General features: G+C 40.0%; 1 protein-coding gene across 3 annotated transcripts in view; it reads left to right on the forward strand.

Moving 5' to 3' along the window:
• LOC140463959 (alpha-1,6-mannosylglycoprotein 6-beta-N-acetylglucosaminyltransferase B-like) overlaps positions 1-24,222 on the forward strand; it is an 864,396-nt gene that overhangs the window by 515,303 nt on the left and 324,871 nt on the right. The gene's annotated exons all lie outside the window — the stretch shown is intronic.

Consider the following 24,222-nt stretch of genomic DNA (forward strand, 5'->3'; position numbering starts at 1 on the left):
AATGCAAAGAGCTCACATACATATTCTGTGACATTTTATCACCCAAATATTCCTTGATTCTTATACTGGGTTATTTGAAAGCGATGTAACCTTCAACTCTCGTGCTGCATATTCAGTCTTCATTTCTTAGCACACTTCTAAGCAGCTGGAAGAATAAGCTCCTTTCTCATAAAATAGTCTTTCTTGCTTTTATCTATTTGAAACATTGTTAAGAAGGATGCTTTCAAGGCCTTTTTCAGAATCAATGCACTATTTGCCAATTGGGTTGTCTTATGTTTGAATTCTTTTTGTCCTTCAAAGATGTTTTTTGATCTATCTTCATACTCTGGATGCTTTGTTGTAAGATTTAATGTCACTATATTATTACAGGTTTTGTTGCTTCATTGAGTAAAATATATAAACAGACGCCACACTATGGTCATCCACCACTGAGCTCCATTAATCTAAATTCTGTATAACTCTATCTGTCCTTTTTGCTCATTATATGTTTCTTGTATCTAGACTCAGTATTTTCCATGCCTTCAGCTGAAGTACTTGCAATGACAGTATGACATCAGTGTCCTTTTTAAAGTAATTACATTACCGTGTATCATCATTCAGCTTTTTCCACAATATTGTTTGTTTGTTTGTTATGATGAAGAATAATGAATAATTTATGTCAAATGTGCTGATAACATGATGAAAGAAGAGCACATTCTGAAATTGTTGAAGATCTTCCATGTACGTACCTTACAGCCTTCAGTACTCAACATCGAGTTTAACAGTTTCAGAGTATGAACAATCTCCTCCTTGAGACCTATCTTGATAACACCAGGTCATTTCCTGAAATGGTTTGCTTTCAGCACAGCCAACTCATTTTCAGCAACTCATAGTCTTCATGATCACCTACCCAGCTTCTCTTCTTTCCTGGCTCACAATCAGCAATCCCCTTGTTTGCGTACCATTTTCTCTCTCTCCCAGGGGCCTGTCTTCAACTACCCACTCACTACTTGCCCTGCAACACCCTGTCATTAGCATAAATATAATCTTTTCCAGGCTGCTTTGAGCTCTGAAGAAGTGTCATTTGATTTGAACTATTAACTCTGTTTTCTCTGAACAGATGCTGACAGACTTGCTTTGTTTCTCCAATAATTTCTATTTTTGTTTGTTTCAGATCTCCAGTATCCACAGTGCTCTGTTTTATTTTAATCCACAATTTATCTGACTGATTAACTCCTATTAAAAGAATAATATTCACCAGGTTTCTGAACTTAACAAAAAAAAATTGCTGTTTATTACAAGCAAATTATCTCTAACCAATGGCAATGACAAAATATGCAATGCTAATTTATAATTCCATTGAACTTAAATTCTACCCCTTTTGGATTTCTCTGTTAACAAACAGGCAGACTACAAAAACAGATCAGACATGGATATTAAAAGGAAAAAATGAATAAACTGAGGTTCAATAACACCAGTCTGGATCAGCGGATTTGATGAGCTGTTTTCTTTCCCTGCCTTTCAATTACTTTTAGCTACCAGCAAGTTAGACAAGGTTGTTGACAAACCAGTACTGATTCTTATTTACTGGTTGGGAGTTTGCCCATTTCAGAGTCTTTGAAGGTGACTTTCCCTTTATCATTTTAAGAAGGGAATTCACAGTGAAAGATAAGTGGAAGCCAGCTAGCTGTTACTGGAGACTTTCTGGTATTTTTACACAAGAGAAAGAGACACAGATGAAATAACACCAACAGAGTTTGGTATCATAACACCAAGTAACCCTTTATTTACATGTGGTGAGTCTTTGACACTGATCTAGCTCCCTCAGAGCCAGCTCTCAGCGTGAACAGAATCTCTAGCACTCCTCTTTCTGTCTATCAGCCAACCCTCCCTGATTGGACCAAACTAACAGCCCCAGTCAGGGAACTCATATTCTATGAAGTCCACCTGGCCAACCTTGTTACAATCACTACACTCTCCCCTTTTGAATCTGAAGACAGACTGATTTTTTTCTCTTGTAGATCCTCCTGGGGTGTTTTAGCAGTGGGTCAGGTTCCTCCAACTTCGTCTCTGATATGGGCAGTGTATAACAGTAGTTTGCCTCTTGCACTCAGAGCATCTTGGAAGAAATTCATTCTCGTCTTCAGTCAGGAAAAGCTTCGAGGTATCTTCAATGTTTGATGGAGAGGGAGAACCCACGGGTTATGGAATAGCCAGAAAGGCAGTTGAGGAGCCGGGCATGTTTGGCTCCCATACCTTTTGTGGGTTTGCAGCTTTCATGTGGCCCATGTGCTTGTTCAGGACCATTGCACGAGCATTTATATGTCACTGAACCTGACCTCGTGTCGCCTCTTACCCATGCAGGTTCCTACACTAAGCAGAGTCTTATGTCTGGCATTAACAATCCTGATGCCCTTTCACCTTCTTCCCCAAATCCGTGATGATCAGATTTAACCTGGTGCAGTTTTCTCTCCATTAGCAATTTAGCTGGAGCTGTCCTTGTAGTGTCCATGAGGTGGTGGGGGGTTGTGGTTCTATAATCAAATAGGAACCAGGACAGTTTGGCATCTCATGAAGCTGTAGGCTGGTTCTTTAAGCCTGCCTTCAAAGTTTGGACTGCTTTTTCTGCCATTTTTCTGGCAGACCATTGGATGATGGATGGTATGGAGTTGTCCCTATATGTCGAATATCATTTGAATTTAAGAAATATTTAAATGCTTGTAAGCGATGGCCCGTTATCTATGATCAACACCTCTGGGAGTCTGTGTATTGCAAAAAATGCATGCAGTTTTTCTATTATCATCCCCATGTTTGATGAATGAACTCTATTAATGTCCAGCCATCCTGAATGGGCATTTAAAATGAGCCCATGGAAGGTCAGGCATATTCAGAGTGGAATAGAGTAGAATAGCTTTTATTTGTCATTTCTACCAAACACAACTGATACAGTAAATACGAGACAGCGTTCCTCCAGTACTGAGGATGCTACATTGACAGCACAAATTATACAATCATACACGGCACAAAATGCATAAGTGCAAAGTACACAAGTTATAGTGTAACAGAAGAATGATGAATAATAGGCATTTTTCTAGCAACAATACAAAAGGATTTCAGATGGAAAGAGTCCAATTATTCTGTGTTAAGGGGCCTGATGTCTTGGGGGAAGAAACTGTTGCAAGTTATGTATGAACTTTCCGTAATAGTTCACCAGCCCAAGGAAAGGCTCAAGCTCTGGTACAGATATGGGAGCCGGTCCACCCACATTTTATCTTCCGTTGTATGTTACTCAGGCTTATCAACTCTGTAACCTGACCAGGTCACTCAGGGTGCCTGGAACACATATTCTTCCCTTCTAAAGCCTGCTTGGGAGAAATGTCTAAGGACTGTGTCCAGGTTTTCCAAGTGTTTCTTATTGGTTTTTCCCTGTAATTAGTACATCATCTAGATAAATGGCAACCTGGGATCAATCTTGTAAAATGTTCTCCGTCATCTGCTGAAAGATTGCACAGGTGGACAACACCACAAGTAGCAGTCTCATACATTGGCACAAACTCTTACGGTATTAATGGTAGCATACTTCTGGGAATTTTCATCTCTTCGCAATTGTGAATACACATGGTTCATGTCCAGCCTCATGAAGGACAGCTCCCCTGCCAGCTTTGATATAAATCCTCTAAACGATGCATTGAGTATTTATCCAGTTATGAGAAGCGGTTTACCATTTGTTTAAAATCCCCACAAGGCAAACCGACCCCATCACACTTCACAATCAGTACAACCAGTGCTGCCCATTCTGCAAACTGGGCTGGTTTGATGATGCCTTCTCTTTCCAGCCTCTTGATTTCTGTCTCTATTTTTGCCTGTAAGGAAAATGGCAGTGGGTGGGCCTTGCAGGGTCATGGAATTGTTTCCTGGTCAACATGGAAGGGGGCCTTGACTCCTTTGATAGCTCTTTGACCTTCCTGAAAAACTTCCAGATATTTAATCAGGACTTCACTGAGGTCGCCATTTTCTGATCAAAAAATGTTGAGCCAATCGAGGTGAATCTTTCTCAATCATTTTCACCCCATCAAGCTTGGGTCCAAGCCTTTTATTACACCTGAACCAGCTGCTTTGCAAAAGAGACCAGAAGCAAAGTTGTATCTTAATCTGTAAAAGTTCCCTGGTATAAGTTCTCAGTCTCGCCAAAGTCTTGTGCAAACTTAAGGGTTGGAGTCCAGAGTGAATTTTGATGAAGACTGATTCTGTAATCATTGAAATGACTGCACTGGTATCAAATTCAATTAGAACTGGGTGCCCTTTTAACTGGATGTTTATTTTGACTGGTTCTGGTTTGGATGTTGCTAAGCAACTTAACTGTTCCAAACTAGACGTAGGAGGAATTTCCATGGTCCGCACTGTCCTACATACTGCCTATAAGTTCTCTTTCTGAAAGACGGTTATACCCAAAACATTGAATTCTCCATCTCCTGATACTGCCTGGCTTGTTATGCTCTTCCATCCTCCTGTTTGTTGACATTGGATACCAGCATCTGCAGTTTTTTGTCTCGGTAAGTTCTTTTACTCAGTTTAGGTTTAATGGGTCTCTTTTGCTGTCTCGAGTCCGGATACTGGCAGTGACTACAAATGGCTTGTCAGCCTAGATCTTGAAGAAAGTTCTAGCCATTTTGCTGATGCTTGCCTTTGTTTTGGGGTTTTGCTAAGGGCTGACCTAGGTTCCCTCTGTTCAGGATATGTCCTGAGAGAGTCTGTGCAAATGCGTTCACTTAAGTGGTGTGCCCAAAGCTCAGTCAGACTGGTGAGGGTGTCCACTTCCTTCAGAATATACTGCAACTCATATGTTCCACTTGCCACATTTACCAATGATAAATGCTTGTTGAAGTCCAGTTGGGCTTCAGCTGTTAGGCACTTTTGCACAGTTACATCATTAATTCCACGAACCAAACAGTGTATTAGCACCTTATTCATGGTTAAACCAAAGTCTCATACCTCTGCCAGTCATCTTAACCTAGTTAAAAATCCCAACATGGATTCCCTTGATCCTTAATTGCCAAGCAAAGCTGAAAGCATCTCAGAATTAGAAGAGGCTAGGGGTTGTAATATTCCTCAACAAAATCTGTCAACTCTTGAAAGGTTTTAGTATCTGGTGCCTCAGGGAAAGTCAGGCTTCTAATAACCAAAAAAGCTGCGGGTCCACAAGCTATCAGGAAAATGACCCATTGCTTTTCATCTGCCCTAAAGCTATCTGCCTAAAGAAAATAACACATTCTTTCCACATACAGGGCCTAGTCTTTGATGGCAGGATCAAATGGGTAATGTGATGCCGGAAATGCTGTTCCTAATTAAAAGATGACTGTTACAAGTGAATTTCTTCAGAAACGTCTCCACTTTCTTGTTGCCCCTGAAATAACTCCAGAGATGCCACTATCCCATCACCAAGTTGCCCTTTATTTACATGTGTAGAGTCCTTGACACTGGCCTGATTTCCTCAAAGCCAGCTTTCTGATGATCAGAACCCCTGACACTCCTGTATATATCAGTCAGCCAGGGCTCCCTGATTGGACCAATTTAACAGTCCCAATCATGGAACTCACATTCTGTTAGGCCCACCTTGGGGGGCTGACCTGTTACAATCACTACAACAGAGAGATTTCTTAATGTTTTCTCTTTGCAAGTTTGAGGTTTCTTTGCTGCACCGCCCCCACACACGCTATGGACACCTGATCAGGAGACAATCAGAACATGTTGTCCATTCATTCAGAATGTTTCAGCTCCATGGTGTCTGTTTTTTCTCTCTCTATTGCAGGCAAATGCATCATTGCATACAACTCAGAATGTTCTTCAGTAAAAACAGGATTTCAAAAACTGCAGTCATTTCTTTGCACCGTCTCTTTGGTTTAAACTGATTTACTCCTTTTTAGGCGACTATCCAAAAACAAAAGAAGATTTTTTTAAAAATGTGTATTTGATATTATCAGTTCAGAATATTCAAAACATTTTCACCATGACCCATCACAGGAACAAATAAAAACAGAATCTATCATCAGGCCCATGCTTCTGAGCTCATGGAATTATATGCAACTGTCAAAATCTTTTCATTAATACGCTTCATGTCATTTGCATTAAAAGTAATTGTCTGCAAAATGGCAATTGCTGTATTATGCAGATGAAACTCAATGACTATCATCCCATCTGCTTCTAAATAACACATATGTTTCTTTCAGTCGCCACTAATCAGCTTTATAAATAATGCCAAAAAAGATTCCTCATTTAAACAAGAAATTATAAAAATTTGATCCATGGATAGGAAGAAAAGTACGTTTGATAAAGTAAATTTAAAATCACAAATTGTACAAGTCTCTTGTTGCTGCAGCTTGCTTGTGAACAAAAATCAAGTACTGTAAGCACTTTTACTAATGTGGTAAATTTGACTTGTCACAGTGTTGGGTTTCTTTACTAGGCCCTCAATAACAATTTGAGCAGCAAAGAAAGCAGAAGTGGTTTGGACTCTCCACGTGTAAATAAAGGGTGACTTGGGGATGGGATACTGGCCTCTGTGAAGTTACTTCAGTGGTGCTGAGAGAAAAACAAGCTCCCAAAGAAATTCATTTTGAGTTGGGGTAAGCATTTTTGGCATTGTGCCATTATTTGGGAAGCTTGACCCATTTGATCCTGCCATTGAAGACTGTTCCCAATATATGGAACAAATATGTTATTTGGTAGGGCTGGAGGGTGACTGGGGTCTGACAGGAATGAACATAAGGGGAAGGTGAGAAAAACTTACTTTCTTGAAGCTGTCCCTGTCTTATTTAAGCTTTCCTGAGGCCTGGGAAATCTTGCTGACCACTGCTAAATCTACAAAACAGGTTACCTCTTGGAAGCTGATTGGCTGCATAACCCTGAGACACCTCCATAAAACCTGGAAGAGCAGTTGGGTTTTAGGAATACGTTTAAGGTCTTTAAATTTTTAGCATCACACTGAACCCAAACCATACTTTTGTTTTAGCCTTTAGCTTCTCGTCCAGTATTCCTAGGCGCAAACTGCTGTTGTGGGATCAAATGTTTGGACCAATTTTTGGCAATTTGTTTTTTATTCTTTATTCATTAATGGGCTGTGTGTGTCACTGGATAGGCCAGCAGATATTGACCATTGCTAAATGCCCTCAAGAAGTGGTGATGAGCCATCTTCTTGAAACACTGCGGTCAATGTGATATAGGCACGCTTACAGTGCTATTGGTGGGGGGGGGGGGGGGGGGGGGGGCAGTTCCAGGATTTTGACTCTATGGCAGTGAAGGAACAGTGACATTGTTCCAAATAGGGATGACTTGTGGCTTGGAGGGAATCTTTTGAGACACCACCTAATTTTCATTAATACGGTAGAGAAGCATTGACACCTTTCTGGATGTAAGTTGATAGAAGTTGATTTTTACAGCACTTGCAGAAGAACTTAAAGCCTGATATTCCAAAGACTGGTGACCGTTGTTGGACTGTCATTTCACTCTTTTGTTTTCAAGGTAAGTACTGAAGTCTGCATTTCTGACTGGAAATTCCAGGGTTGTCCCGGGATGGGAAGTTGGAATTGTTTAGAATTGAGGGGATCTGTTTGGGTGGGAGGGGGAGTCATTATTTGGGGTTCCAAAGGGTTTAAGGGATTGGGAAAAGTGTAGTTAGGGTGGGAGTGATCAGTTTGTGGATCAGCCTAATAGTTAGCCAGGAGTTAGAATAGATTTTTAATTATCTGACTTTTCCAGGGTAGCTATTAGCTTAACAGACCCAGATCCCACTGGAGTCTTCAACATTAAAGATTTTTTTCAGAGGGCTCCAATGACTGTCCGGCCATTGGAATATTCAGGTCCATATATTTTACATATGTTTGGAAGCTATTAAACTATTTCAAGTGCTATGGGCATAATATTTTTCAGTGAAACAAAATATTTCAACTGCTTTATTCCAAATCAAATTTTCCTTTCTAAAGATCTCAGCACCATAGATTTTAAAACTAATCAACTATTTTAGCCATGTATCATATATAAACTTTCAAAAAAAAATTTCTCATCATAAATTCCTTATTTGGCTCATAATTAATTGTGTAGAAGTGAAATTAGATTCTCTGGAACCAGACTTCACCTTCTTGTGTTTCATGGAATCCCTATAGTGCAGTAGCAGGCCATTAGGCCCATCAAGTGCACACCAGCCTTGGAAAGAGCAGCCAGACCACTCACCCTTCCCCCCCACACCCCCGACCCCCTACCCTATTCCTGTAACCCTGCATTACTCATGGCTAACCCACCCTACCTGCGTAACCCTGGACATTATAGCATTGCCTCCCACCTGACCTGTACATCTTTTGACTGTGGGAGGAAACCAGATTACCCAGAAGAAGCCCATGCAAACACGGGGAGAATTTGCAAACTCCACACAGACAGTCACCTGAGGATGGAATCGAACCCAGCTTTGTGCTGCCACATAATTTCATTAATGTATTGTTAATCGCACAAAGAAATGGGATTATGTGATGTTCATCAGAAAAAAAATGTTTTATTTATGTGAGAAATATGTGGAGGAGTGCAAAAGCTAATACTTTAAATATTTCAATGTATACACTTCAACAGATAAACAGAAGAAATGGTGCATTGCTAAATATATTGATTCCAAATATGTATACAAAACTGAGGAGAACTTTACAATTGAGAGCCAGACCCAGTAACTGAAGTTTTATACAATTATACCAGGAGTCCCAGTCACCAAAATATACATCTTCCAGGTGATAGATTATTGGTAGTAAATATTAATTTGTGATATGACAAATAAAACAAATCATAATTCATAACACAGTTGTGTACAAATCATTAAAGTACAAATGAAACTAAGGTACAAAACAGAAAATGTAATAATTTTGATAATGACAATAAGTTGCAAAATTCAGATCTAAACTTAGAGAAGTAAAATGAATGCTCTGTTGCACTCTGCATTTTATATTAAAATCCAGAATCCACATATTCCAGACTCCAGGTAGTTGGAGATCAATATGCTCCCAAAGATGCACCTCAGAGCCCTGGGAAGTCCTGATGCACTGATTCATAAAGCTGTACAGCACTCAAAGAAACTCTTCAGTCCAACTTGTCCATGCTGACCAGATATTCTAAATTAATCTAGTCTTATATGCCAAAATTTGGCCCATATCCCTTTAAATCTTTCCTATTCATTACTCATCCAGATGTGTAAATGTTGTAATTGTACCAGCATCCACTAGTTCCTCTGGCAGTTTATTCCATACATGGACCACCCTCTGCATGAAAATGTTGCCCCTTAGGTCCCTTTTAAATCTTTCCCTTCTTGCTTAAACCTTCTAATTTGGACTCCCTTACTCTGGGAAAAAGATCTTGGCTATTTACCTATCCATGCCCCTCATGATTTTATAAACCTCTATAAGGTCACCCCTCAGCCTCTGACACTTCAAGAAAAGAGCCCCAGCCTATTCTCCCTATAGCTCAAACACTCCAACACTGGCAATATCCTTGTAAATCTTTTCTGAACCCTTGACAGCAATTTCATAAAAAATTGAAACTTTGAGTGGAATAATGCCCTCTACAAATATTTCTAACTCTTACTCACCTGGATAGTTACGCAAGAAATGTTAGACAGATTCTCACTGCTCATCACATTCCTGATGAAGAGCTTATGCTCGAAACACCGACTCTCCTGCTCCTCAGATGTTGCCTGACCAGCTGTGCCTTGCCAGTGCCACACCTTTTGACTCAGATTCACACTAAACTCTTAGGCAACTAATAATATAACCCCTCTGACTCTCTGCTTTGATCCTTCCATTCCTACTCACTCCAATCCTTTGACTTTCCCTCACCTCTAACCTCTGACTCCACCACCATCCAAGTCAGAGTATTGAGTACAGGAGTTGGGAGGTCATGTTGCGGCTGTACAGGACATTGGTTAGGCCACTGTTGGAATATTGTGTGCAATTGTGGTCTCTTTCCTATCAGAAAGATGTTGAGAAACTTGAAAGGGTTCAGGAAAGATTTACAAGGATGTTGCCAGGGTTAGAGGATTTGAGCTATAGGGAGAGGCTGAACAGGCTGGGGCTGTTTTCCCTGGAGCATCAGAGGCTGAGGGGTGACTTTATAGAGGTTTACAAAATTATGAGGGGCATGGATAGGATAAATAGACAAAGTCTTTTCCCTGGGGTCAGGGAGTTCAGAACTAGAAGGCATAAGTTTAGGGAGAGAGGAGAAAAATATAAAAGAGACCTACGGGGCAACTTTTTCACACAGAGGGTGGTACGTGTATGGAATGAGCTGCCAGATGATGTGGTGGATGCTGGTACAATTGAAACATTTAAGAGGCATTTGGATGTGTATATGAATAGGAAGGGTTTGGAGGGATATGGGCTGGGTGCTGGCAGGTGGGACTAGATTGGGATGAGATATCTGGTCGGCGTGGACAGGTTGGACCGAAGGGTCTGTTTCCATGCTGTACTTCTCTATGACTGTATAACTCACCCACAACACCCTTGACCAACCTGACCAGAGCACACTTCTTTATTCAGCTGCCACCCTACCAACCTACTACCTATTCAGCTGGCACACTAACACCTAAAGCAGGAGAACCTTGTCGTGGAGGCTTTTCTTGAAAGGTTTTGTCTGATTTTGGCCTCTCACCTGATTAAATTCAACTGCCAGTCTTTCCTCTCCAAAGTGGGAAGTGGAAAATCACACCCATTATACCATCTAGGCACAGTTTAAACTTCTGTACATTAAATGTTAATATTATATGTTGCTGCCTTTCTTTATGATTGTATTTTCTGTACTAATGTGTGTATTACTCCCCTGCATTGAAAGCACTTGATCAACATAGCTCAGCCCCGATCTCATTATTGTTTTAGTCCAAGCTGAGCTCCAGAGATGAGGTGAGGGGGTCTGCTCTTGACATCAAGCAGCCCCAGAAAAGCTGGAGTCAATGGGAATCAAGGGGAAAACTCAGCTTGTTGGAGTCATACCTGGCACAAAGGAAGATGGTTGCAGTTATTAGAGATCATTTATCTCAGCCCCAGGACATCTCTTCAAGAGTTCCTTTATGTAGTTCCTAGATCAAACTATCTTCTACTATTTCAACAATGTCATTTCTACCATTGTAAAGTCAGAAGTGGGGATGTTTACTGCTGACAATAGAACAATTTGTGACTCCTCAAACACTAAAACAGTTGGTGTCTACTTCCAGGCCTGGGCTAACAAGTGGCAAGTTATCTGCATGCCACAAATGCACCAGACAATAACTATCTCCAACAAGGAAGTATCTATCTATAGCCCTTTGACATTCATTGGCATTACCATGACTGAATTGCATACTATGCTGGCACAGTGGCTCAATGGTTAGCACTGCTGCCTCACAGTGCCAAGTATCTGGGTTCAATTCCTGCTTCGGGTGACTGTGTGGAGTTTGCACATTCTCCCTTTGTCTGTGTGGGTTTCTACTGGGTGCTCTGGCTTCCTCCCACAATCCAAAGATGGTCAGGTGAATTAGCCATGCTAAATTGCCCATAGTTTTAAAGGCATTAGTCAGGGGTAAATCTAGTGTAGGGGAATGGATCTGGGTGGGTTATTCTTCAGAACGTCGGTGACTTGTTGGGCCAAATGGCCTGTTTCCACACTGTAGGGAATCTAATCTATCAACATCTTTGGTTTAATATGGACTAGAAACCCCTGATTCTGAACTATATTAACATTCCTTCACTGTCACTGGATGAAAATCTTGCATCTCCCTTCCTAACAAACCTGTCAGTGTCCATTCTGGCCAAGGACTGCAGCAGTTAAAGAAAGCAACTGATCCCTTTTTTTCTGCATGACATTTAGGAATGGACATTAAACACTGTCCTAACCAGCAGCACTCACATCTCAGGGATAAATAAAAATAAAAAGGATATGACGGTGCCTGTACTCGACAATAACAACTTACATCTATGTGAGCATGACTCCCATATTTGTAAGCTGTTTTTAAACATTGTTCATATAATATTCTAGTTTTGAAATATAATTTTGACCTTTGTACAATTAGGTGTTGTTAAAGGTAAATTTATTCAGATAAGCAGAATCAGACAAAAAAGTGACACAAAGTCAATGAAGGAGAAGATTCTAACACCAATTCCAGGGTGAACAGTGAAGGTGCAACAACGTGTTCCTTATGTGATGCCTTTAATAAGTGCTTCAGAGTAGTCCTCTTAAACAAAATTTGACACTGAGCTCGATAAGAGATAGCAGGCAAAGCTTTGTCAAACAAGAATGTCCTTGGGAGAATTTTAAAGATGGGATGAAAGTGGAAAGGTTTCGGGAGGCATTTCGGGTTAGGTCCTCAGCAACAGAAAGGATGGCCTCCAATAAAGGAACAATTAAAATTGAGGATCATTGGAAATGCCCCGATATTCTAGAAGGTTCTTATACTGCGTGTTTGGAGAAATGCAATTGTACCTTAGTAGTGATTTTAAAAACCTGGAAAACATGAGAGTGTGCATAAATCCAAAGGATCTCAGTAAAGCATTGAAAATATCTCAGCAGTCCATGTCAACCACTGAAGAAACTTTGCCACAATTTGCCAAGGCAGAGGTCATTAATACCCTCAATGTAAAAGATTGTTACTGGCAAGTGACTCTGGATGAGAGCAGCAGCTTTCCAACTATATCCTGGATGCCATTCAGGAGCTACAGATGCTTGTGCATGCTATTTGACATTTCCACTGCTCTAGGAGAATATTAACGTTGAATGCGTGAGATGGTTAGTGATCTTCCATGAAATGGAACTGTTGTAGATAATCTGCCAGTCTATGGATGCGAAGACACAATGATACAATGGCACAATGGAAGAAACCATTACAGACCATGATCAGAATTTAGTGCAACTGCCAGCTAGATAAATCCGAAGCTAAACAAGAAAATGATTGAGTTGAAGATGCCTGAAGTCAAATCCGTCAACCACATTTTGAAGATGAAAGGATTTCACTAAATTCTGACAAAGTGGGACTTGTAGAAGAGCTGCCATGACCAACGAATGTGAGCAGACTGCAGGGATTTATTAGATTCCATGAACTATTTAGCAGAGTTTATGCCTGATTTATCAACAGCATGTGGACCCCAATGCAAGCTCAGTGCCCAGGACAAACAATAGAATTGAGGCACAGAAGAAGAAGCAGCTTTTACTAGAATAAATTAAATAATGATAACAAACACTAATGTACAACAAAGTCATGAATATAATCATATAATAGTATGAGGCTAGTGAGACAAGACTGGAACAAATCTCATGCAGACCAGGTCTACAGCAGGTCATCATTGAATCAACTGGGGCAAAAATGCTTAATCTCATCATCACCTATATGCCCAATGAAATGTATCTGTCCATGACAATATTGGGAGGAGTGACTGTGCACAGTGCTTGTGGAGATATAGCCATATCTTTGCATTGAAGATATCCATCATCATGTTGCGTGGCACTAACACCATGCTAAATGTGTGGCATGGTGGCTCAGTGGTTCACGCTGCTGCCTCACAGTGCCAGGGACCTGGATTCAATTCCAGCCTTGGGCGACTGTCTGTGTGAAGTTTGCATGTTCTCCCTGTATCTGTGTACATTTTCACTTGGGGGTGCTACAGTTTCCTCCCACAGTCCAAACATGTGCAGGTTAAGTAGATTGGCTGTGTGAATTGCTGGGTTTTGGGGTTGGTGTGGGTCCAGGCGGTCTGTTCATCAGAGGGTGGTTGTAGCCTTGATGGACTGAATGGCCTTTATCTGCACTGTAGGTATTCTATGATTAAATGGGTAGACTTTGAACAGATTGATCAACTCAAGACTAGCCTTCCATAAGGAGTGAGTCCTAAAGAAGGGTCACTGGACTTGAAGCATTTACTCCAATTTCTCTCCACAGACCTGCTGAGATTTTCCAGCTATTTCTGTTTTTGTTTCCAATTTCTAGCATTTGCAATTCTTTTGGTTTTTCTTCCATAAGAGCCTGTGTGCCATCAGCAGCAGCAGAATTGTATTCAAATACAATCTGTAACCTCATAGTTTGGCATATTCACCACTCTATCATCATCATCACACCGATGATGAACCCTGCTTCACTGGAGTGTGCAAGCGGGAATGCCAGGAGCAGCACCGACTTAAAAAGTACCAACCTGGTGAGGTTCCGAAACAGGACTACTTACAAAAAAGCACAAACTAGCAATTGACAGAAAATATTGAACGATTCCACAACCATCTGATCAGATCTCAGCTCTGTGTTTCTGCCACGTCCAGACAACATCCCCACAATAGTACTGAAGACTTGTGCTCTAGAACTTGCTGTGCCCTGAGTCAAGTTCTTCCAGTACAGCTACAACACTAGCACTTATCTCACAGTGTCCTGTAAGCTAAAAAGCAGGATAAGTCCAACTTGACCAATTATCACCCCAATGATCTACTCTTAGCATCAGTAAAGTGATGAAAGGTGTCATGAATAGTGTTGCCAGGCAACCATTGCTGTGCAATAATGCACTCACTGATGCTCAGGGCCACTCAGCTTTACAGCCTTAGTTCAAACATGGACAAAAGAGCTGAATTCCAAAGGTGAGGTAAGAATGACAACCCTTGACATCAAGGCTATATTTTACCAAATGGAGGTATCAAGAAACACTAGTAAAAACTGAAGTCAATAGATATTAGGGAAATCTCTCAGCTGATTGGTTGGAGTCATAGCTGGCACAAAGAAAAATGGTGGTGGTTCTTGGAGGTCAGTCACCTCAGCTCCAGGTCAGCTCTGCACGAGTTCCTCAGGGTAGTGTCCTCAGCCCAATCATCCTCAGCTGCTACATCAATGATCTTCCCTCAATAAGCTCAGAACTGGGAAAAATTAATGATAATTATACAATGTTCAGCACCATTTACAATTCCTTAAATACTGAAGCCATTCCAAGGCAACAAGATCAGGATAAATCCAGATTTAGACTGACCAATGACAAGTGACATTCACACCAGAAAAGTACCAGGCAGTGACCATCTCAAGCAACTGAGAATTGAACCATCACTCCTTGACATGACACAATGGCAGAACCATCACTGAACCCCCACTGTTAGCCAGGAATTATCATTGACTAGAAACTCAGCAGTTCCAGCCACATAAAGAATGGGCTGCAAGAGCAGGTTAGAGGCTAGGAAGCCTGTAGTGAGTAACTCAGCTCCTCTCCAGTTTCCTGGATGAGTGCAGTTCGAACAATATTCAAAAATATTGACACAATCCAAGACAAAATAGCATACTTGATTAATACCATAGCTAAAAATATTCAGTCCCTCTACCACCAATGCTCAGGAGCAGCACAAGATGCACTGCAGAAAATCACAGAAACTCCTAACACAATCTTGTAAACTTGTATCCCCTACCATCTCAAAGGACAAGGGCAGGAGACACATAGGAGCAACACCACTTGCAAGTCCCCCTCCAAGCCATTAACCATTCTGACTTGGAATCATATCACTGTTACTTCTTTGTCATTATCCAAAATCCTAGAACTCCCTCCCTAACAGCATTATGGGTCTAGATATACCAAATAAACTGCAGTGTGGTGGAACTGGGTGAGATGCTCTTCGGAGAGTCGGTGTGGACTTGTTGGGCCGAAGGGCCTGTTTCCACACTGTATAGAATGTAATCTAATCTACAGTGTGGAAGCAGGCCATTCAGCCCATTGAGTCCGCATTGACCCTCCAAAGTGTGACCCACCCAAGCCCATTTCCCTCTGACTAATGCACCTAACACTATGGGCAATTTAGCATGGCCAATTCAACTGATCTGCACATCTTTGGACTATGGGAGGAAACCGGAACACCCGGAGGAAACCCACACAGACACGGGGAGATTGTGCAAACTCCACACAGACAGCCATCCGAGGCTGTAATCAAACCTGAGACCCTGCTGCTGTGGGGCAGCAGTGCTAACCACTGAGCCACCATGCCACCCAGTACTATTCTATGATTATGTATGTCAGTGTCAGATAACTGTTACATTATTATTCAACATTCCAGGACACTTTGTTCTTGACAAGGCACAATCAGATCAATGAAGGTATGAATGTTTATTCCAACCTGTCACAAACCTGCACATTATGTCCAACAAATGGATCATCATGTAAGCAGTGAAATGTAGCAATTGAAGTGCAGGGTTTATATTGTATGTTAGCATCCACTCTCAGATCACTGCATCAACAGATTTCAGGAATGCATCCGTTAATGTAACACATAGTTAATGTACAGGAAAATATGTATCAGCTTACAAACAGAACTTTTATCACACATATATATGCATTCTATGTAAACCTAGTGAAAAATGGAACTACTATGCCACTAGCATTTTTGTGTTATCTGGTAGAGAATGTATTTCAGTGTCATTAGGGAAAAGACGCTCCCAACCTTGACTGCACTGGAATGTCTTTTTGAGAAATAAATCAATGATGTCTTGTGTCAAAGCTGCTTGAGATGCTGATGTATTATGAACTAGGCTGTATTGTATACAGGATTTGCTTGACTAATCTTCACTGTGATAGTTGAAGAAGCTGTTGTATCCAGGTTACTGTCTACAATTCCATCTTGGATTGCTTCAGATTTAAATTAAATCTAAACTATCTTATCACGTTCAAAAAAATGAACAAATGGAAATACAATAAACGTTACTTATTTCTGTCTATGCAGGTTCTCATTTTTACAAAAGCATGCAATCCTGCATTTTCTTCAGTTGCTGTTGCATTGGAAGTAGCAGCCAACAAGTGATAGCTGTCACTTTGGATGGCCTGTGTGTTCCATATGAATTACATCAAGGTTATTTCCTGATGGAGCACTTCAATTCCACCAATACCCAAAATATTTATACACTTCACTATTTGTACATGGCTGTAATAATAATAAAAAAAAGATTAAGCATCAGCCTTGATATCTGTGAATGCATTCTTGTGAGTGAATCAGAAAGTTGCAGGTTCATGCCTTATTTCAAGATTTGATTATCTGGGCTGAAGCTTCAGTGCAGTTAGGAGGGAGAGCTGTAACTATGGAGTGACTGAGGTGATTTTCACCTACATGGATAAATGGGTCAAACACAGCGGTCATGCAGAACAATTCACAGGAGACTGGTGCTCACTGTTAGTCAGTCAGCAAGATGCCAGCAATAAAAAAGTGCTGCAGCTCTATGTCAATGGCCTGTACCAGCAGCTTACGGGAGTTGCAATGGAATGTAAAAATGAGGTGAGGTTTAAATTAGACACTTGATCTGAGCAAGTCCCATTATTATCAGGTGGGTTTGTTTAGAATCAGTGTTCCTATATTTCACTACTTCTTAATTGCATTTAGCCTTTTGAGGAAGAGGGAATTATATGTGATTTTTTTTCTCTCTTCCGGTTCTCTCGAGTTGATTTTTATCTAGTGTACTTGATAGGCAGGCACTGGTTGCAATGATCATATTGTCCACCTGATGGCACCAATGAGAGGTCTGAATTATTTTGGTCAGGCCCTATTGGCATTCAGCCATTGAGATAATCTGTGGAAGGAAACTTCAAGTCCAGGTAGAACAGAAAATTAGGTTGTCTTAGCAAGAGAATGGATGTGGAGGTAACAACAGAAGAAATATACATTCATAGCAGCTGGCAACAATTTTGGAACATTGATGCTGGTGCAGAGACCTAATCTACTTGACCCTGGTAAAATACAACTAAAAGTATGCTGCCTTCCAGTTTGTTTTCCACTAAAATCACAATGTAATCCTCAAGATTGAAGAACTTGATTGTATGTTGAATTTTAATATTGAAGTAAAATCCCAATCGATTTCAGGTGTAAACATTGCCACCCATCTTGAGGCTCACCTGAAAAAATATTATGCGATTCATTAGTACAACTTATTTCTTTTTAAAACCTGTGTTTGAGTATTGCATTATTTTTTAGTTTAAATGCATATCTTTGAACTGTGGGAGGAAACTGGAGCACCCAGATGAAACCCACCCTGACATGTGTAAACTCCACACAGATTACCACCCAAGGGTGGCATCCAGCCCAGTTTCCTGGTGCTGTGAGGCAACCATGCTAACTGCTGAGCCACCGTGCTGCCCTCTATGACTGTGGCTATCAAAATGGAGCCTGGTTTTCACTACCAGCCAGAACTGGGTTGCCTCCCACTTTCGGCCCAGGTAAAGGACGTCTGCCCATATACATAAAGTGCTCATTTTAACAGGAGACCAAACAAATTGTGCTATTTAAAAGCATGAATTGTGCAGATTCTGGATTTTGAGGAGATGGGACTTTAATAGCCATCAATTTGAGTAAATTCATTCTAAAGAAAAAAATTGAAGACCATTCTAAACTCTAGCTGGAGTAGATAGTTCACTGTAGTATTTAATATTGATTTATTGGTTGGCTTCCTCTTGAGCTTTTATATTCTATCCATACATTCTCATTGTTTAGAGCATTTTAATGGAATCCTTCTTGCCCAAAATCTATTTACATTAATTGTTGTGGCCTTCAAGGTTATTTCAATAATCAAATCAACTCTTTCAATCTAAATCTGGAAGAATGTAATATGACATTTTTGTAAAGAAAAATGCTCTGTAATTCTTCCCAAATAAATCATTCAATAGCTTTTGTGATCCAAAGCAGCTGAACCTGCCTTGTCTGAAAACCACAAATAATGATTTGTGTTTTTTTAAAACTGCTGCAAGAAAGAATTGCTTATTTTTTTAAAAATTGCTGCCTGACAGCAAATTGTAATTATATACAATTATTCCTGAAAAATATGGTTACCTGCTTATTAAAAATATGTTACTATGACTATTAAATTTACTCTAAAATTCTCTAAATGAATAAAATGCAACTGCTTCCCTTTAAAATAATGCCATTGTCATTGGTTAATATGTTATTAATTATTGATGTTAAATTTCTGTCCTGTAATTGAAAATGTTAGGTTTTTTGTATTATGTATGCAATATAGTAATTCTCATGCAATTTCCTAAAATGCAACGAGTGAAGTATTTTTCTAACATAATGAATACACTGTGTTGACAATCTTTGTTATGATCTTACAAATCAGATTTTTCTATATTGTAAGATACTGAAAATTGAATAGATTAATTTGAAATTGGGAACTGCTTGAAATTTCAATGCAGTTCTTTGTATGAAAAAGCTAGAAATTGAAACAAAGGATCAGACATTATGCCAAGTATTAATTGTAGACACAGCAAGCGGGTAATTCTTTGCAAAACCTCCAATGGTGTTGGCTGATATGAATACTGTGTCAGTTATATGTCATCATGAATGACTGGGATAGGATTCAGGATGGATTAATTCCCGTCAAACTCAAACCTGGTAGGCCCTGAGCAAATTGCTTTTCCTTCTCTACCTCAATGCCAACTTTCCTTTCACATCATTGGAGAAGAAATATCTGAACAGAACATTCATTTATTTGGGAACTTAAAGTTTGTACTGTACTTATTTATAGTCCATACAATTATGCAAATCATTGGCATCGGATTGATTCAGCAGTTCAGTTTTCTATGTTTGAATTTAAAAGAATTGTATGGACTTTCAACCATTTTACAATGCTCGTGATATTCATGCTTTGATTAGAAATCTGTCTACTTCACGTACATAAATAATTGTAGGTCAAGCTGAAGCAAAGAGCCATGTGATGATCAGCCGTGTTCTGGTGCTTGAGACCATTTTTATACCTTTCATTCATGAATGCACTAGATTTCTGACAAAAATACATTTAAATGAATGCCAAGCACAATTCTGCACAATGTTTTCTCTTTACTACTTGAATAGCTGTTTGGAGTTTGGAATGAGAACATAAGGAGTTTTCCTGGCTAAAGGAAATCAAGCTTTTTAGTCTTGTTTGTATTGTTGTAATATTTAAAGTACAATTTTAATATGTGCTTTGATTATATATTTTCCAATATTTCTGAAATTTGAAATGCTTTGCAGAAAAACAGGCTTTATTTTTATTCCATACATCCTGTTTGTGTTCTAAGTGGATTGCACTATTATTTCATGCTTGAGTTATCGTGCAGGTTAAAAGGGAACATCTGAATGAGATAAGGTACAAAATTGTATTTACAGCCCTTGGTAACTGGCCTACCAATGATTGAGGGCTTGTTTTGAATGAGCGCAGATATAGTCACAGAACTTTTACAACCAGTTTTTCCTCAAAGTAGAGTTGTGTCGTTTTTGTCATCCACCAACCTGTTACAGGCTGGAGTGGAATTACTTACTGCTCCAGCCAGACCCTGGTGAGATGCCACAATTGATTGTGGTTCTAGATGGGACAGCCCAAACTGTGAAGCTCCTGGCTGAGGAGGGATGAACTGGCTTTCCCTCTTTGTTCACTGAACTAACTCCACAGAGACCAATCTCACATCACCTTGATTCACACATGCATAATAATTAACACTGGTTCAGCTTCCCCAAAACCAGCTCTTAGAGTGAACAGAAACTTTGACAGTCCTGTTTATATCTGTCTGCCAGGGCTCCCTGACCATGTTAACAGTCCCATACAGGGAACTCTTATACTGTGAGGTCCACTCAACTGACCTTGCTGTAATGGGAGAAAGTGAGCACTGTAGATGCTGGAGATCAGAGTTGAAGAGTGTTGTGCTGATAAAGCACCGCCGGTCAGGCAGCTTCCAAGGAGCAGGAGAATCGACTTTTCAAACATTAGCCCTTCATCAGGAATTAACCTTGTTATGATCACTACATTCACCCCATCCCCTTGCCTTTTTGCAATAAAGCCCATTGAAAAAAGGATGCTTTCCTCTTGGATACCTTTCTCCCAGACCCAAATTAACTTAAATTTTAAAAGGAGTCAATTTAACCAGACTTTCTTAAGTTAAATACGATGGAATATTAATTACTAAATGTAAGACAAATTAGTAGCACAATACAATACATGCAAATTAAAACTAAGAAGTGAGTTTAAAAAGGTAAAAGTTTTTTTTTAGTAAAAAGAGATATTTGGTTCATTCTCTGAACAGCTCATGAAGAATGAATAGCTGAACATTGTGACCATTGCAGTAGAGCTTACTGGTAATTAAACAGCTTTTTGAGATTCTTGATTTTGTAAGCTGATTAAAGTTCCTTCATCCTGATTCCTTTTCTAAACTGCTTTGCAGCACTCAGAGTGAAAGAGTCTTTACCTGCAAATTAGGGCCAACTAGGGGGTAATTCTCCAATTGTGACCTTCACAGTTCACAAATACTCCAATGCAGGTATTCAATACAGCATTCGGTCCAACTAGTCTACTCCAGCAGAATTGGAAATGGCATTTTTTTTTTACTTGTATATTTGCTTATTCTTAAAAGGAACATAACAAGTGTCTGCAGTTTAGGACATAATCTGCAGGGATTGGCTTGCTGTCGAACAGTGGGTCATTAGCCCCTCATTTAATTATAGTAATAAGAAATCACAGTCCAGTCTGTTTTGAAGTTTCTCTGATACCTTCAGGTGTTACACCCCACTGGTCCCACAGATATTCTTTATGCACCTGCAATTACTAATCTCTCTGCAGTCCTCTTTTTAAACAACATACATTTTGTAATTAAAAGTCAAAAATGCCCTTAGTATTTTAGGGTTCTGATCCATCATCATAACAACACCATAGTTCACCTTCGGAGGTGAATGGAACATATGAAAAATAATATTAGGAATATATAGTACCAGCTCATGTGGGAAATTTGGAGAGCAGAAATCGTGGATATGCTTCTGGTGCTACCTTATGAAGATATACCATCAACTGTAATGTTGGGTTCTGAACTTAATACAGAATTTAATTAAACAGAATTTCAAATTGCAACTTGAGGAATTTGACAAAAGTATGTTTTTTTTCCCTTGACCACCATTTATTAACAGTTTTAAAGTAGTCTATAAAATAATCAATGGTAGCTGAGGGAATATACAAATATCTGTCTACGAGTACATAAGGGCATGTAACAATATGTAAACAAATGTCGCTTATTTTAAGAGGGAAGCAAACAGTTTTCTGCATGGGCAAAAGTAAGTGGGCAAAAAGTTGGCAAATGGTTGAAATTTTGAGGGAAAGTGTGAAGTTGTCCATTTCAGAAGGGACAGCAAAAGAACACAGTTTTACTTAAATGGAAAAAAATTGCAGAATGAAAAGGACTTGGGGTATTTATGCATGAAACTCAGAAAGTGGGCACACAAACGCAGCAGGTAATTAGGAAGGCTATTGGAATGTTGGCCCATATTTATTTGGACAATACGAATAGGAAGTCTTATTGCAATGGAACAAGGTGCTGGTGAGAGCATATCCGGATACTGTGAGCAGTTTGGGTCCCCTTATTTAAGGAAATATATCATTTCATTGGAGGCAGTTCAGTGAAGTTTCACTAGGATGATTCTCAGTATGGAGAGATTGTTTTATGAGCAAAGGGACTCTAGTTATTAGATGTTAGAAGAATGAGAAGTGATCTCATTGAAACATATCGTATTCTTCAGGGGCTTGACAGAGTAACTGTGGAGACGATGTTTCCCCTCTTGAGAGAGTTTAAGAGCGGGAGCATAGTCTCAGAATTAAGGATCTCCAATTTAAGACTGAGTTAACCATGAATTTCTTTGCTCAGAGGGTTGAGGGTCTTCATAACTCCTTGCCACAGACAGCTGTGAGGGCAGAGTCCATGTGTATATTTAAGGTTGAGATAGATAGATTCTTGATCAATAGGGAGTTGAAGGTTATGGGTAAAGGCAGGGACATGGTCAGCCATGATCCTACTGAATGGCAGAGCAGGTTTGAGGGGCTAAATGGTCTATTCCGTTCCAATTTCCTGCGGTCTTATATTTCCCCACTATTAATTTGTTTAGAAAACAGCAATGTAGAAAGTGGTAATTTGATCCATTGCATATTTACTGATAGTCGTGGCTCAATTTTACAATCACTTCTGGATGCATTTTCTGTGGGGAGTGTTAGAACATATAAAATTAGACAGATGCCCAACCCACCTCCTTCTTACCTCTCCCCAAAGTATTACCATAATACAGGGGGCATGCCCTTTGTGCATTCTCCAAAACCCACCTTTCACCACTCTCATCACCCTCCCTAAGAGGGTCAAACCTTTTCCACCCAACATGTTCAACTTGTCCAAGTCACAGATCCCTTGGGCCCTCTTTGTCAGATTGGTTGGAGTCCTGGTAATACCCACTCGAACCTCCTTGCTGTGGCTAAGACAAGCAGAAAGGGTACAGCTCCAGAGGATTGGGCCTCCTTCCACAGTGGGGTAGAGTTCCAGTTTCTACCATGTTAGCTAACCTGCAGCCTGCTATGGCAGTGGGGGTCGACTTCTTTAAGGTCCATCAGCTGCCATCGATTTTCCATTATGGGGGAGTGTGAGCTGTCCACATCCCCCTCTGTAAAATCCAACCCTGAACTTTCAATTGGGGTTATCTTTATTTCTATCTCTTCACTCTTTTGTCTTTCCTTTTCATTTGTATATTCATTATTTTTAAGTATCTATCTACTTTTGTTTTAAATAATGTTTTATTCTTGTCCTGACAGCCAGTCATGGTAAGGAAGTACATATTGTTTAGATTAGATTAGATTACTTACAGTGTGGAAACAGGCCCTTTGGCCCAACAAGTCCACACCGCCCCGCCGAAGCGCAACCCATCCATACCCCTACATCTACCCCTTACCTAACACTATGGGCAATTTAGCATGGCCAATTCACCTGACCTGCACATCTTTGGAGTGTGGGAGGAAACCGGAGCACCCGGAGGAAACCCACGCAGACACGGGGAGAACGTGCAAACTCCACACAGAGAGTCGCCTGAGGCGGGAATTGAACCCGGGTCTCTGGCGCTGTGAGGCAACAGTGCTAACCACTGTGGCACTGTGCTGCCCACCATATTGTATTCCATATGTGAAAATGTTCTCTTTACATTGCTTATGACAATATTGAGTTTATGTTTCTTTTTATTGACTCCTTAAATCGTTCGCTATTCATCTTCTCAAAAATATATGTAAGTATAAATAAGCTCTGTTAGATTCCATCCTAAAACTCCATTCCAAATAAGAAAGACAAACAATTTCAAGCAATTGTTCATTACAACAGTCTCTTATTTGCTGCATCATTCCAGTGAATCACAACAATAAACTTTTCAGAGTTCTCATTTCCTTCCTAAAATGTAATGCTTTAACTTGGCTGGCCAAAGATATAATCCTCTTAT

The sequence above is a fragment of the Chiloscyllium punctatum genome, chromosome 39, assembly GCF_047496795.1.
Source record: "Chiloscyllium punctatum isolate Juve2018m chromosome 39, sChiPun1.3, whole genome shotgun sequence".
NCBI classification, from domain to species: Eukaryota; Metazoa; Chordata; class Chondrichthyes; order Orectolobiformes; family Hemiscylliidae; genus Chiloscyllium; species Chiloscyllium punctatum.